Below are 16,718 nucleotides of genomic sequence, written 5' to 3'. Positions count from 1 at the left end.
ACACTGCACACATACATAAAAGCACAGCCCCTTCAAAATTATGTAAAAATAGGTGCAATAACAACTGCAATAAACTGAAAGAGAAAGATGGAGTTGGTAAATAGATTCATTTACGAGTGCTATTCGGTAAGTAAGGAACGATAGGTCGCGAAATGGAAATCACAGTGAATATCAAAACTGTTTTATTTGCAACAGTTAGCTACAACTTCCAGCTACTTAGCTCCATAGTCACCGATCCGACTTAGACATTTGTCGTAGCGTTGTACCAACTTTCCATACCCTCGTTATAGAAGGCAGCCGGTTGTGCTTTCCGCCAATTCTCTACTCTGGCCTACGGCTCGTTGTCTGTGTCAGAATGTTGTTTTCATAGCCAGCGGTTCATGTGAACAGAGATGTAACTCAGAGGGAAAGAATTAAGGGCTGTATTGTGGGTAATCAAACATTGCCAATTGAAAACGATGCAGGAGCATCTTCATTGCCCCTGCAAAATGCGGCTGAGAATTTTCTTGAGCAAGAAAACGCACGACAGTTATGTAAAGTTGGCTGCATAGCTTCAGGCGAAATTTCTCACCAGACCCTCGATCTTGGCGGGAGACACTATTGTTCTAGGCATCTTTATGTGCTCCCTGTGTGCTCAGAACTAAAAAGAACGACGTAGCGCGATCGACGGGCATACTAGAGACACTGCCCAACACACCTGTCAAGACTTCATCGGATTTTCACTGTGGATTCCATTTCGCGACCGATCGTTACTTACTTTCCGGGTAACCCTCGTATATTGGGTCGATGCATTAGTTCCTACCGTTTTTCCGTAAGTCTGAATAAACGTAACAGATGTATATGACAAAGACTTAAGTCATCAGTAATATGTTCTCCTTCACTGTTTACAATAGTCTGTAAGTGGGCTAACTCTTAGATTTCGCGACTGTAGAAAACACTTGGTTTTGAGGCGAAGAACTAGTCGAGCCATGTCCGGAGCGCATTTTCATCAGGAAAGCTTGTTTGATAGAGAGGGGAAAGAGGGAAAATCTTTGAGGGTTCAAAAAATGGTTCAAATGGCTCTGAGCACTATGCGACTCAACTTCTGAGGCCATCAGTCGCCTAGAACTTAGAACTAATTAAACCTAACTAACCTAAGGACATCACACACATTCATGCCCGAGGCAGGATTCGAACCTGCGACCGTAGCAGTTGATCGGTTCCAGACTGCAGCGCCTAGAACCTCACGACCACGGCGGCCGGCATCTTTGAGGGCACAAGATCAGGTGAATAATGTCGATGCAGAATAAATTCCCTAACGAATTCCTGTAAAGTGTTTCTTTTTTTTTTTTTTGGAATAGCAGAATGAGGGCGGAAGTTATCGCGGAGTAGCATCACTACAAGCCGTCGTCCTGGCCGTTGATCTTGGGCTGCATCTGCAAGACGTTTCAGTTGTTATCAATAAATGTCAGCAGTGATGGTTACAATGCGGGAAGCAAATCGTAATACACCACACCGTCGCTTTTCCAGCAGGTGCATAACATTATCTTTTGTGGATGCGCGCAGGTCCTTTTACGCGGAGTTACTGCTTTGTTTGGGCTCAACTATTCCTTTCTTTTCCTTGTGTTAGCATGTTGTTGTGGTCTTCAGTCCTGAGACTGGTTTGATGCAGCTCTCCATGCTACTCTATCCTTACAAGCCTCTTCATCTCCCAGTACCTACCGCAACCTACGTCCTTCGGAATCTGCTTAGTGTATTCATCTCTTGGTCTCCCTCTACGATGTTTACCCTCCACGCTGCCCTCCAATACTAAGCTGGTGATCCCTTGATGCCTCAGAACATGTCCTACCAACCAATCCCTTCTTCTAGTCAAGTTGTGCCACAAACTTCTCTTCTCCCCATTCCTATTCAATACTTCCTCATTACTTATGTGATCTACCCATCTAATCTTCTGCATTCTTCTGTAGCACCACACTTCAAAAACTTCTATTCTCTTCTTGTCCAAACTACACTCCTGGAAATTGAAATAAGAACACCGTGAATTCATTGTCCCAGGAAGGGGAAACTTTATTGACACATTCCTGGGGTCAGATATATCACATGATCACACTGACAGAACCACAGGCACATAGACACAGGCAACAGAGCATGCACAATGTCGGCACTAGTACAGTGTATATCCACCTTTCGCAGCAATGCAGGCTGCTATTCTCCCATGGAGACGATCGTAGAGATGCTGGATGTAGTCCTGTGGAATGGCTTGCCATGCCATTTCCACCTGGCGCCTCAGTTGGACCAGCGTTCGTGCTGGACGTGCAGACCGCGTGAGACGACGCTTCATCCAGTCCCAAACATGCTCAATGGGGGACAGATCCGGAGATCTTGCTGGCCAGGGTAGTTGACTTACACCTTCTAGAGCACGTTGGGTGGCACGGGATACATGCGGACGTGCATTGTCCTGTTGGAACAGCAAGTTCCCTTGCCGGTCTAGGAATGGTAGAACGATGGGTTCGATGACGGTTTGGATGTACCGTGCACTATTCAGTGTCCCCTCGACGATCACCAGTGGTGTACGGCCAGTGTAGGAGATCGCTCCCCACACCATGATGCCGGGTGTTGGCCTTGTGTGCCTCGGTCGTATTCAGTCCTGATTGTGGCGCTCACCTGCACGGCGCCAAACACGCATACGACCATCATTGGCACCAAGGCAGAAGCGACTCTCATCGCTGAAGACGACACGTCTCCATTCGTCCCTCCATTCACGCCTGTCGCGACACCACTGGAGGCGGGCTGCACGATGTTGGAGCGTGAGCAGAAGACGGCCTAACGGTGTGCGGGACCGTAGCCCAGCTTCATGGAGACGGTTGCGAATGGCCCTCGCCGATACCCCAGGAGCAACAGTGTCCCTAATTTGCTGGGAAGTGGCGGTGCGGTCCCCTACGGCACTGCGTAGGATCCTAGGGTCTTGGCGTGCATCCGTGCGTCGCTGCGGTCCGGTCCCAGGTCGACGGGCACGTGCACCTTCCGCCGACCACTGGCGACAACATCGATGTACTGTGGAGACCTCACGCCCCACGTGTTGAGCAATTCGGCGGTACGTCCACCCGGCCTCCCGCATGCCCACTATACGCCCTCGCTCAAAGTCCGTCAACTGCACATACGGTTCACGTCCACGCTGTCAAGGCATGCTACCAGTGTTAAAGACTGCGATGGAGCTCCGTATGCCACGGCAAACTGGCTGACACTGACGGCGGCGGTGCACAAATGCTGCGCAGCTAGCGCCATTCGACGGCCAACACCGCGGTTCCTGGTGTGTCCGCTGTGCCGTGCGTGTGATCATTGCTTGTACAGGCCTCTCGCAGTGTCCGGAGCAAGTATGGTGGGTCTGACACACCGGTGTCAATGTGTTCCTTTTTCCATTTCCAGGAGTGTATTTATCGTCCATGTTTCACTTCCATACATGGCTACACTCCATATCAATACTTTCAGAAATGACTTTGTAACGCCGGAAATGCATATCCTCGTATTTCCATCTATTGTACTATAATTTTTTTTCCTTATTTTGTTACCTGAATATATGACGATTCTGTGTCTTAGTATATTGTAATTGATTTACTATTTGTATATATATATATATATGCATTTATGTCGATGTATAATTGGTTTGTTTTGTGAATATTATTTGTATTTATACGCTGGGTCTGGCCTAGGGAAAACTATGCTATCGAACGAATACATCGATAGGTCGTGTGGAGAACCAAAGTGTTTAGGATCTTTGGTAGTGTTAACTCTGCCGCGTGGAGCGCGGGCAGGGCAGAGGGAGTCTGGCTGGAGTAGTGCAGTGGAGCAGGTGTGTTGTGTGAAGCTCCCGCGAGTTGCCGCGCTTTCGGGGTTTGGCAGCATGTAATTGCGCTCGACTTGCGATGATAGTTTCTGACATGGTGTCGCGGACGGGAAGCATTAGCTGGCGCACATCAAGAGCCCGTTTTGTCTGGTGACCGTGTCGAGAAGAAGGCGCGCCAACATCCAGCTTCTGCAACAGCGACGGCCGACAATGAGTGACTGTTGCCACCTCCTCGATCGACGGCTTCAAACCTTCAATCAGCCAACAAGGAAGACTGTAAGCACGTAAAGTTTTAGAACTGTATGGCAGGCCTCAGCTTTTCAAACTTTTAAAATTTTTGCATCACAAAATTACAGCAACTTAGCATGAACCTTTGTTGCTCATTGTCCCAATTGCATTGCCAAGCAGGGTCCCTTCCTTTTCCGAAATGAGCCCGAGTGTCGTTGAAATTCAAATTTCACTGCTTTAATTTCAAAGTTCAGTTAAGGTATTCATAGCTGGCTACAATATTTAGATTGCTCAAGCACAAATTAAGAGTGCGAGTTTTGTTACCGTATTTTAGTTACCTGTGACTGCAGCTCAGCTTGGTACGTACTAAATTTTACTATTGTTAATTGTTCAGAATCATTTAATTCAAGTTCGAAGTTAAATCTCTTATTTCTAAATTGCGTAGATTCAAGTAGCTTTTGAAATGATTGTTGAGGTAGTCCAAGACTAACCGTATTTTACTGAATTTCGATGTATTTCAGAAAGAAAGCTCACTATTAACTTCAGTCACTAAATTAACCTTCGATTTTCCGGTTTTATTAATTCTTCTGCTAAATTAAGTCAGAGTGTAGCGAAATTTATTACTTCTGACAAACTTTCAGTTTTCACACTACTCGTGTCAACCTTCAGTTGCCACGCTTCTAGTGCTAATTATATATGTAATAACCTTTCTTTTTTCAGTTAGTATAGTAATTGTCCTTAGGACTGGCGACCGTAATTTTCCCCAAATCTCAAATATCTAATTACCGCTAGGTAATTGTTAACGTAACGGCCGCACATTTACTTTCTTTATTAACTTTACCCCTTTTCAAAATTAATTTCCACCAGTTTCATTTGCATTTTTCCTTTCATTTAGATGTAACCCTTTCCTCCCTCTTTACCGACAAATTGACTTCGGTGACGATTGCTTTTCCCAAATTTCCATTAGGTACACGCGGTTTAATTTTTCACTGTCATTAAGGTCGATAAGTGATGGGGAGGTTACAACTTCCTGACGATTAAATCTATACTCGATGTTAACAAATTTCTCTTCTTCAGAAACGCTTTCCTTGCCATTGCCAGTCTACATTTTATATCCTCTCTACTTCGACCATCATCAGTTATTTTGCTCCCCAAACAGCAAAACTCCTTTACTACTTTAAGCGTCTCATTTCCTAATCTAATTCCCTCAGGATCACCCGACTTAATTCGACTTCATTCCATTATCCTCGTTTTGCTTTTGTTGATGTTCATCTTATATCATCCTTTCAAAACACTATCCATTCCGTTCAACTGCTCTTCCAAGTCCTTTGCTGTCTCTGACAGAATTACAATGTCATCGGGGACCCTCAAAGTTTTTATTTCTTCTCCATGGATTTTAATACCTACTCCGAATTTTTCTTTTGTTTCCTTTCGTGTCCCTCGATTCTTATAACTGCCATCTGGTTTCTGTACAAATTGTAAATAGACTTTCGCTCCCTGTATTTTACCCCTCCCAGCTTCAGAATTTTAAAGAGACTATTCCAGTCAACATTGTCAAAAGCTTTCTCTAAGTCTACAAATGCTAGAAACGTAGGTTTGCCCTTCTTTTGGAGACAGCATAGGACTGGTCAGGGTTGTTCATGATCCAATTGATGACGAGAGAGTAGAGATTGCGAGCTAAGACCCCAAAGATGTTCGGACTCACATACGGTTCCTCTTCGTCGAAATGTCTTGGCTCAAACTCGTCTAGGCGTTGAACCACACGTGTCGCACTACACGCCCTAAACTAGACACTTGTGACCCTTTGGTTAAATTGTCTGGCTGATGGCAAGTGTGCGAAATACAAAGTTAATTTAACATATAATAACAGTAATAAAAATATCGTGAACTAAATTAACGACCCATAAATGACGTAGGCCACACAGTTGCAATTTGGTTAGAATAATGTTTATTCAGTAAGCAAACTAAGAGCGAAAGTGGTCGTATTTAGAGCTATTGTTACACTCGAGCGCGTATCCATTTGACACAGTTCGATCACTCACAATCTCATCGCGAAATACAAGTTATCTACGCGAAACGTTAAGAGTTCACACCAGGCTCGCAGCTGCTCACCTCTCGGAGACTCAGTCCCGCGATACCACGCAATGCGAAATTTTCTGAGTCGTTTCACTTCCTAGCTGCCTAAAGACCGACCGCCCACTTCCACGTCTCCTCCAGCACTCCCCTCTGCCCGTCCCCGGCCGCGTTTCCTGTGCGCCGAATATCCTCGCTCAACTGGCTAGGATACTTCCCTTTCCCGAAGCCGTCCACCTGATTGGCTACAGCTTATTCTACATCATTTTCCTTTTGAACATATTTAATTAGTCAAAGATTGATCAATTTAACGTTCTAAATAAGGCAATAATAATATCCGTTACATAACAAACGTTAAATTCTTTTACATAAAACCAATGCAATTTCCTTCTTAGCTTTGAATTCCACGGCCAGTAGCGTTGCACCATGAGCTTTCTGGCAAATAAATAAAGAACAGAAGTAAGTATTCTGCACTAAACTTTTCAACAAATATTCTCTTACCTAATGACTCAATAAGGTGTCACGCTGTCATCGTTCAATGTGTGTTGTGTGGAGGAAATGATCTGATGCTTGACTGAAAATACTGATAATTTAAATTTAGTATACCTTTTAAACAAATGAACTTACACAGTTGATATTTACAACATTTGTCATTTTAATGATGCGCTTCTATATGAAATGTCGATCGTTAAGATCGACTAAAGCGTTCAGATTTTAGCATTCAGGGCTTTGTTACAAAACTTGTGAATTTCACTTTAATAGTAAATCCTAAACTATTATAGATATGATCAATATTCAAGTTTTATTGGGATCACCATGAAAATTTATGAAGGATAGTAGATTAAAATTACTGTGGCTTCATTCCCTGCATTACTGCAGAATTAAATAGTTTCCGTAAATGTTTCCCTTTATAGCCGATCTAAGGTCCGCCATAGTTAACACTGCTACGTCTCTTCGGCCAAAAACGGCAGGGTGTCCCAGCTATCTTGTCCACCCAAAATATCTCTGGAACAATAACAGCTATTGGAAAACGACTTTCACCGGTATCAATGTAGGGCTGTGGCCCATGAATGTACATATTTGGAAACATTCTAAAACGAAAGCATATGTGTTTTTTAACACAAACTTATGTTTTTTTAAATGGACCTCCTATATTTTTTCTTCAGCAATCCATAGCATGACAAAGCACATACACAATGGCGTTGATTGCATCGCAATATTCCCATTACATCCCGAGATATTGAGACGCGAAGTTGGCGCTTGAAACACCCGACATGCGATGCTAGCGCACATCCTGAGGCTCAGGCGTGAACCCCATGCTGCCCGTAATCGCGATGTGATTGACATGTGTAATTACACCTCCATACTTGTCAAGAGGTCCGAAACGAATAATGCGATCTGCTGCCATCAAGTCTCATAAGCACATAATGGTTTCCCTCTTGCACGTTTTACGTATCTACGTACACAATATGAACCAGTACCGATCGGTGTACACCCTTCAGGTTGTCTTATTTATCCTGCACACCCAAAATAAGGTTTATGTAATGCGTTATATGACCCATTGTGCCTGTCACGCAGGGCCTGGCTCTACCTAGTCAAGTGTCCAACGTAGTTCCCACTACTGCCACAGTTACCACTTCGCCTTGTTTATGATTTGCGACTCATGCAAACTCCTGTACTCTACCACCCTCGGAGCATCCCATTTGTTGTTGCTTTGGCGTGCAGTACACCGCTTGCCAGTGTAGTCGTGCATCAGAGTAATCTAGTGACGGCACGGAGGTAGTACACATTGAGAATAAACGTTGTGTTGTGGAACTTATACTGTACAGTATAATGTACACACATGAAGATATGGTAGAAATGCTGCTGATCTATGGAGAATGTACGTTGACGGGAAATACGTTATGAGATTGTTTGTTTGTTGATAGTACTGTTAGCGAACATTATGATTATTAAGTTAATATGTCTGTTTTCTACCCTACTCTACATACCTGTACTGTACCCTGTTGTAGGTGGACGAAATGCTGTTCAGGAAGAACGACTGTACAGAAGACGATTCCCTGACAAGCCATCGCCTTCGCGCCGGATGTTTGGTCGTCTCACATCTCGTCTACGCGAAACGGGAAGCTTAAATCGAAGACCTCGACATCGTCCTAGAACACGCACAGATGAACGTGCTGAAGTTGCTGTGCTCGCTACCATAGCTGTGAATCCTCAAATCAGCACACGTCAAATTGAACGTGAAGTTGGTGTGTCGAAATCAAGTTCACAGCGTATTCTTAAACGTCATAAATTTCATACTTACCATGTTCATGTACACCAGGATCTTTATGGAAATGTCTTCCGTAATAGGGTAACATTTTGTCGCTGGGCTGAGCAAAAACTTCTGACTAATCCAAATTTTTTTGCAGATGTTCTCTTTACCGACGAGGCATCATTCTCCAACAAAGGAATTGTCAATATGAGGAATATGCATTATTGGTCCGCAGACAATCCAAATGGCTCCGTCAGGTAGAACATCAATGTCCTTGGAAAGTTAATGTTTGGTGTGGGATTATTGGAGATACCATTATCGGACCTGTCTTTATAAAGGGCATCCAAAATGGCAGACAATACTCCAGATTCATACGACACAATCTTCCTGTTCTCTTGGACACCGTACCTCTGAACCGGAGAATGGTCATGTGGTATCAGCATGACGGATGCCCTGCACATAACGCCTTACGAGCACGACGACATCTGAACCGTAAGTTCCCTGGTAGGTGGATTGGACGAGGTGGCCCAGTTAGGTGGCCTGCCCGATCTCCGGACCTTACACTGCTGGATTATTTTCTTTGGGGAGCAGTGAAGGATGCTGTTTACCAACATGAACCAACAACACCAGAGCACATGAAGCAACGCATTATTGATGCTTGTACAGCCATCAAAGAGGAAACAGTAGCACGAAGTAGGGCATCCTTCATCCGTAGAGTGACCCTATGAATGCAAGCCAATGGGCGTCACTTTGAGCATGAGATGTGAATGCTATGTTTAGTATGTAGTGCTGGTATCACAGTGGAAGTTTCTACAAAGGGCCATTTTACCCAGTGATGTTAAGAAACATTTGTTTGCAACAATTTGTCATTTAACGCATTAGATAAACATAAGATTGATAATTATGTAATAATAAAACTAATTAGTTAAACATGTTTACATTCATCTTCTATGTCCTACCTGAACTTCCCAAATCAAAACATTTTTACCTAAACAACGGTAAAACTTTTAGTCCACTAAAACCATCAACATGAATTTTACTATTACGAGTGAATGAATAACTGTCACTTGCGTTAGATCTACAGTAAAGTTAAGTTTTAACGTTGAACGGCATTACCTTTTTAGTAACGGATTAACGATAAGCGAAGTTAACTTTGTGACTAACGTTGCGGTACACAGATATGTTACAGAACCGCATCACCCCTAGCCTATGGGATAAATACCTGCTGGAATGTACGACGTTAATGCAGGATGGCAGCAGACCGTATTATTCGTTTCGGACCTCTTGATAAGTATGGAAGAGTGATTACGCATGTCAATCACATCGCGATTACGGGCAGCGTGGGGCTCACGCCTGAGCCTCAGGACGTGCGCTAGCAGCGCATGTCGGGTGTTTCAAGCGTCAACTTCGCGTCTCAGTATCTCGGGATGTAATGGGAATATTGCGATTCAATCAACGCCATTGTGTGTGTGCTTTGTCATGCTATGGATTGCTGAAGAAAAAATATAGGAGGTCCATTTAAAAAAACATAAGTTTGTGTTGAAAAAACACTTATGCTTTCGTTTTAGAATGTTTCCAAATATGTACATTCATGGGCCTCAGCCCTACATTGATATCGGTGGAAGTCGTTTTCCAATAGCTGTTATTGTTCCAGAGATATTTTGGGTGGACAAGATAGCTGGGACACCCTGTAGATATGATCAATATTCAGGTTTTATTGGGATCACCATGAAAATTTATGAAGGATAGTAGATTAAAATTACTGTGGCTTCATTCCCTGCATTACTACAGAATTAAATAGTTTCCGTAAATGTTTCCCTTTATAGCCGATCTAAGGTCCGCCATAAGTTAACACTGCTACGTCTCTTCTTCCACAAACGGCTTCTGGTGGGTTTCGCTATGACGTATGTTCTCGTCTGTCTCACTCACACACTATAGCGCTTAGGTCTCAATAGACAATAGACGCCTGTGAGTTTCCCCACCTCGTGGTGAATCTGCGCCCTGTGTGGCACATGGACCTCGACGACAGGGTTCGTTTCGCAATTCACATAGGCTGACTCTTTCGGCCATGTATTTAAATGAGTGAGCAATGCTCGTTAACTCAAAAGATGCACATATGACCTGTGGTGTCACCGCCAGACACCACACTTGCTAGGTGGTAGCATTTAAATCGGCCGCGGTCCGTTAGTATACGTCGGACCCGCGTGTCGCCACTGTCAGTGATTGCAGACCGAGAGCCGCCATACGGCAGGTCTAGAGAGACTTCCTAGCACTCGCCCCAGTTGTACAGCCGACTTTGCTGGCGATGGTTCACTGCCTGCTTACGTTCTCATTTGCCGAGACGATAGTTTAGCATAGCCTTCAGCTACGTCATTTGCTACGACCTAGCAAGGCGCCATTACCAGTTAATATTGATATTGTGAATCATGTACCGTCAAGACCGACGTTCATCATTAATGGATTAAAGTTAAGTATTCCACCAGCTACGTCCGTTTTACTAAATTCTAATTTCCTTGTCCTGTTCCAGACCTCACGCCAGCCTGCGTGAGCTAAAACGCGTGCCTTTCGGCCTCCTCTAGTAACACGGTGTTGGCTCTCTTGCCAACCACAACATGGCCAGCCGCTGATTATTGTGAGTTTGGTTTACATCATACGGTACCCATAACCCGAGTTTTGAACATTCCCCATTGCATGCAAATGTCGAACAACGGTGAAATGATCGTAGTTCATCACATTTTCCACTTCTCCAGTACACTGATATGGATCATTATGGATTAATTGGTTTAAACGATCTTCAGCAGACCTAAAGGGTATTCCTGAACGCCGGCCGGTGTGGCCGAGCGGTTCTAGGAGCTTCAGTCTGGAAGTAGTTCTAAGTTCTAGGGGTCTGATGACCTCAGGTGTTAAGTCCCATAGTGCTCAGAGCCATTTGAACCATATCCCTGAACGTGGAGAGTCACTAGTGTCAACACGACCCTCCTTAAAACGAGAAAAGCGTTTTCTTGCCGTTCTCTGTCCAAGTGATCCCCGTACAAGGCGCAAATTCTTCTGGCTGCTTCCGCTGCTGTCACCCCTCTATTGAACTGAAACAAAAGGATATGTCGGAAATACTCGAATTTCTCCACCTGCCACTCCATTTTCTAACATCCACAGCTCCAGTCACTATCTCCAAATGGCAAGATGGCAATATGGAAACTCAAATAGCATCAGTGCACTACTAATGAAAAATGACAATAGATAAGTAAACGCACAGCCACCGGAATACCAATATACGGAACAAAAACTCTGCGTACTTATGCACCAACATAATAGAACAAGTAATAGTGGCCAAACGTTCACTACAAAGAAAAGAAGATCTTCATTGAACGAGAGAGACAGCGAGAGCTTTCCCTTGCAGCCTATCTGTTCGTGATCTGCACGCTGCGACGTCGACGGCGGCGCGTCAGTGGCTCCATCACTCGTAAAAATTGTAATGGGTACATCCTCTTGCTTGGTATATGGTTCTCTGGGCGGTAATATTAACCTCTGTGGCATTCATTTGCTCACGAATTAGTTGCTGTATAGATACAAGATCATATGAATAAAACTATAACGTTCGTTACGCACAGGCTGCTGTTGTTACCGCCCAATACACATCCTTGTAACGGTGTAAAATTCGCTTTACTCGCAGGTCGTGTAACTGCAGGCCGCCCGCTTTTAGCATGCACGCGACGTTTGCAAATTCACACTTTTGACGTGACAGGTTCACATATATTAAACAATTTAAATGCTTCCACAACTTCGATTATAGATTTAACGGGCAGAGCCATTCATTAAATTGCAAATAAAATGAAAATCTTATAGCGCTTTAGTTTGTGCAATTCGATTAGAAGCAAACCATTGGTTCTAACAGCGACAATCACTGTCCAATCGCGTGTGCATTGTCGCTGCTGTTCGTAATACTTGCAGTATTCAGACAGGTTCACATTTTCTTTCATAACATTTACGTCAATATCTAGTTCAAGCTGTGCCCGAAACATAAAAGCTCTGCCGTAAATTTGCTCACGATTTTTCTCGACGCAGTAATAGCACGTTACACAGCATACCCGCCTGTACATGCCCTGCCCTTGTATACACACTGACTCTGTTCCGCTGCTACTATCGATATCGCCCTCGCATCACAGTTCATGTAACAGTTCTGCATATTAATTGGTGCATTTAACAAAAACATTACAAACAAGATCAAAAAGAAGCTGAATTTTTTGCACACTTAATTATAAGAGATTCGTGTCGTAACATAAATAAAATAAAACATACGTACAATTCATACTATAGAACGGAAAAGAAAATATTGTGAACCGTGGAAGATATATGAACAGAGTGCAAAGTAATGAAAGAAACGAAAAAAGGAAAAAATTATCTGTTAAGTCCCATAGTGCTTAGAGCCATTTTGAAAAAAATTATCACTCGGGGTGAGCAATTTCTACAGTGGGACTCGAAATCATGAGAGTTACCACACAATACTAGGCTATGAAACGTATCTTGTAAAAGATGTGTTACTTTATATTTTTTAAGTCTTATGATGAAATTTCCATCTGTAAGAGAAACATGTCAGAGAATAAGCATATAACGTCAATGACTGGACATTGAGTATTGGTTATAGTTCAAAGATAGTGTACGCTATACGAGAAAAATTAAAGAAAATCAGTAAACGTCATTCAGCTTTTTTGTGAAAGAAAAGGCTTTCCCCTTTTTCTAACCCACTTCAGATGTTACTACGGATCTGTAGGAGGTACGTGTGATTGATGCTGTAATGTGTATCATTTATTGAATAATAATTGTCATATTGACAGTGAATATGATTGCATTCATTGAAGGAACCTTTTAGTAATGACGTATTAATTTTACTGTACGAGTTTCATGTTGCAAATGAATGAGTCAGTCATTGTGCACTCATTGTTTAAAGGCAGAACGATCGATAACTTATCGCGTCGTGTAATTTAAACTACTATACTTGCAAATAGTCGAATTTGCGTATTCTTTTCTACGAAGTCAGAACTAAGACTTATTACCATTTTTTACGTTGAAGTCAGTTTACCGTTTCCACGCTCAAAATACTTTCAATTAATGGTGATGTACAATAGCTACAAAGACCGTATACATCAAACGAAAGATAAATACAATGAAGGTGATAAAATATAAAAACATGACTGATCAGATATAACAACATGACTGATTACAAAAATGGTTCAAATGGCTCTGAGCTCTATAGGACTTAACTTCTAAGGTCATCAGTCCCCTAGAACTTAGTACTACTTAAACCTAACTAACCTAAGGACATCACACACATCTATGCCCGAGGCAGGATTCGAACCCGCGACCGTAGCGGTCGCGCGGTTCCAGACTGTAGCGCCTAGTGAAACGTCCCCTTTGAAAAATTGTACAAGACTGTGCTTAAACTGACGCACAATATTTTTTTTAGCGCAACGCAATCTGACTTTCAGAAATCCCTACAAAAGAATGGCCCTGACTAACATTAACCTATACGTTTCACAAATCACTTACCTCACAAAAATATTGGTTACTCGAACTACTGCAATACAGTGAGCGCCACTATTGCCAGCTAAATAAAAGATTCAAACTACAGAAGGCACTAACTACTGATAGGCATAGTTAGCAAATGAAAGATTTTAATAGAGAACAAACAATGTATTTACCTTAATAGTCATATATAGCAGTTCATGACATCCAGTCTTACAAATTTCAAAACTCCGCCATCTCTCTCCCCACATCCACCACTGCTGGCGGCTCGCCTCCAACTGCCAACGTTACGCACTGTTCACAGCCAACTGCCCAACACTACAATGGCAGACAACAATGCAAACTAGCCACAGACTGCACACAGCACAGCCAGTGATTTTCACACAGAGCGCTACGTGGCGTTACCAATAAGGAAACCTAAACAGCCTACTTACATAGCCCCCATGCTCCCCACAAAAAATTTTACAAATTGTTTTGGGCAGTGGCCAATAATGATTTGATAAAATTTTTCATAATTGCAATAACAAAGATATCAAATGCACACACTTATTGATACAATGTTGGTCAAAAGCTAAAATTTTCTCACAGTCCATAAAGACAGTCCTGATCATTCATCACAGTAAAATTACAGTGTTGTTTTTTTTTCCTCTCAAAGTCTGAGCAGTAAAAGACAATGCACACGGAAGTAGTGGATTTCCATGCAGTCTTGAAGAAGTAGTGTTGTCCTTCCAACGGAAAGACAGTGCTGACTGTTGACATGCTGACAGGTAATGGGCCACAACAGAGCAAACCCACGGCAGAGTCATTCGACGTTTTGAAGAATATTGGTAGGTAGGTCATCACAGAGCAGACCCACTGTAGTCCTGGTAGAGATTACGGTATTGGTCGGCCACCAGAGGTGCAGACCCACTGCAGTCTTTGTAGAAATAATGGTATTGGTGGGTCATCAAAGATGCAGACCCACTGTAGTCCTTGTAGAGATGGCCAGCAGCCATCTGTTGTGACTGTGCAGGTGCACAATCACCATTGAAGAGTCTTGCGGATAATATAGCAAGTCCATAACCACCACCTGTGAACTCACAAAGTTTCTGGAATTGTCCTTAGAACCAGCAATGCTGTTATCCAGTCCCTTGCTGAATTATTAACACACGTGCAAACACTATCAGTCCCAACTTCTCACATATTGTCCATATACTATGACCAACAGAAACATGTGCAGTGAAATGTAACTTACAAGTTACTTAATCTGATGAACTGGTGTCCATTACAATTTTATAACATAAGAATACAATTACAAAGATACAGAATACATCATTAAAGAACATAACAATACAGATAACATTTGTAGTAATAGGGGCTTTACAAAAGAATAGAAATAAACATATACATCAGTGTTACAGGAATTATGACATAAGTAAATACATAAAAAATCAAAATAACTTTTGAAACATCAACTTCATACATGAGCATTAAAACAAAACAGAATAAATAATGTCTAAACATCTTTACAAAGTAAATAACATATTATCAGAAAAATTATACAACGAAACTCTCATCAGATAAACACATAAAGACAGGATAACACAAATACCCAAGGGTACACAAACACATAGTGGGATAACACAAGGAAACGACAGGGTTTGTTTTACTGCAGTATTTTGCAAACAAAACTTTCTTTACTTCTCGGAGTTCTACCTTCGTTCTTCATTATTTCCAAAAAGTCCCATCTATACCTGCTTTCTATACTTTTTTCGTATAACTTCACAATGCATTTCTTCCAATGCTGAGCTCAGATGCTAAACTAAAGGACGAGGCAATGCAGCAGCGCAAAACAATTAATACAAACAGCAATAAAAAAAATGGAAATTGTCAAAGCAAGCTACAGTAAATCTAAATTACCAAGCAAATGCAACATTACAACTAATATGAGCCAATCTGCAGCAACAAGGAAAATAAATCAATAGTAAAACTGGCTTAACAGAGTAGTACAAAGTGAGATTTAGTAGCACTATGCCTGGCAAACAGCAGCAGCAAATGCAATAACTTATATCTAAACATGACATAGCTCAAGCAGAAAAAATATTACAGTAAAAATGGCCATGTTTAATACCTATGTCACATCTTAACACTAGAGTGATGCATCACAAAAACTTACTCTGCAAGAAAGTTACCAAGTCATTAAAAAAAAATATTTATGCAATTCCTATGAAGGGAAATGTCTATTTGTGCTCTCTTTTCTAGAAAGTACATCATAAACGTATTCTTTACTGGGTCTGTAGACAGAAAATAATGATATTAGTACATCTATTAAATTTTATAATAACCAATGCTGCAGTGCAGCTAGAAACTAGATATTAAAGAAAATGAGCAAATATGTACAAAGGAAGGCATGAAATATCATTCATTAGCCATATGGCATTTCATAAGGTAGTAAAAAAATCTCTCAACTAGAAAGACAGTAGTCATAATCAGGTGTACAGACATAAAAATATTTCTCGCCATTTCATTAGGCATTTCAGTAAATATAATAAATTAAGAGCTCCACAGTGTTATCATATGTTTTCAAGTTTGGGCGTGTCGTATTTGCGATGCTTTCTACAAAGGAATGTCAATAGCGAGGATAATGGCCCCCCTTTTTTTTTCACCTGTGCCTCTGAAAGGCACACACTAATGGCTTTTTTCCAGGCATCTGTCACGCAGCTGGGTGCCCACGACACATTACGTGAAGGTGGTCACTTAACTTTCTTACTGAAATATTTACAACAGCAGTTTCCGCTACAGTGACAGTCTCATATAAAAATATTTCAGAGGTCAAGAATT

Source organism: Schistocerca serialis, chromosome 1, assembly GCF_023864345.2.
Source record: "Schistocerca serialis cubense isolate TAMUIC-IGC-003099 chromosome 1, iqSchSeri2.2, whole genome shotgun sequence".
Taxonomy (NCBI): domain Eukaryota; kingdom Metazoa; phylum Arthropoda; class Insecta; order Orthoptera; family Acrididae; genus Schistocerca; species Schistocerca serialis.
Note: the sequence above shows the minus strand (reverse complement) of the source record.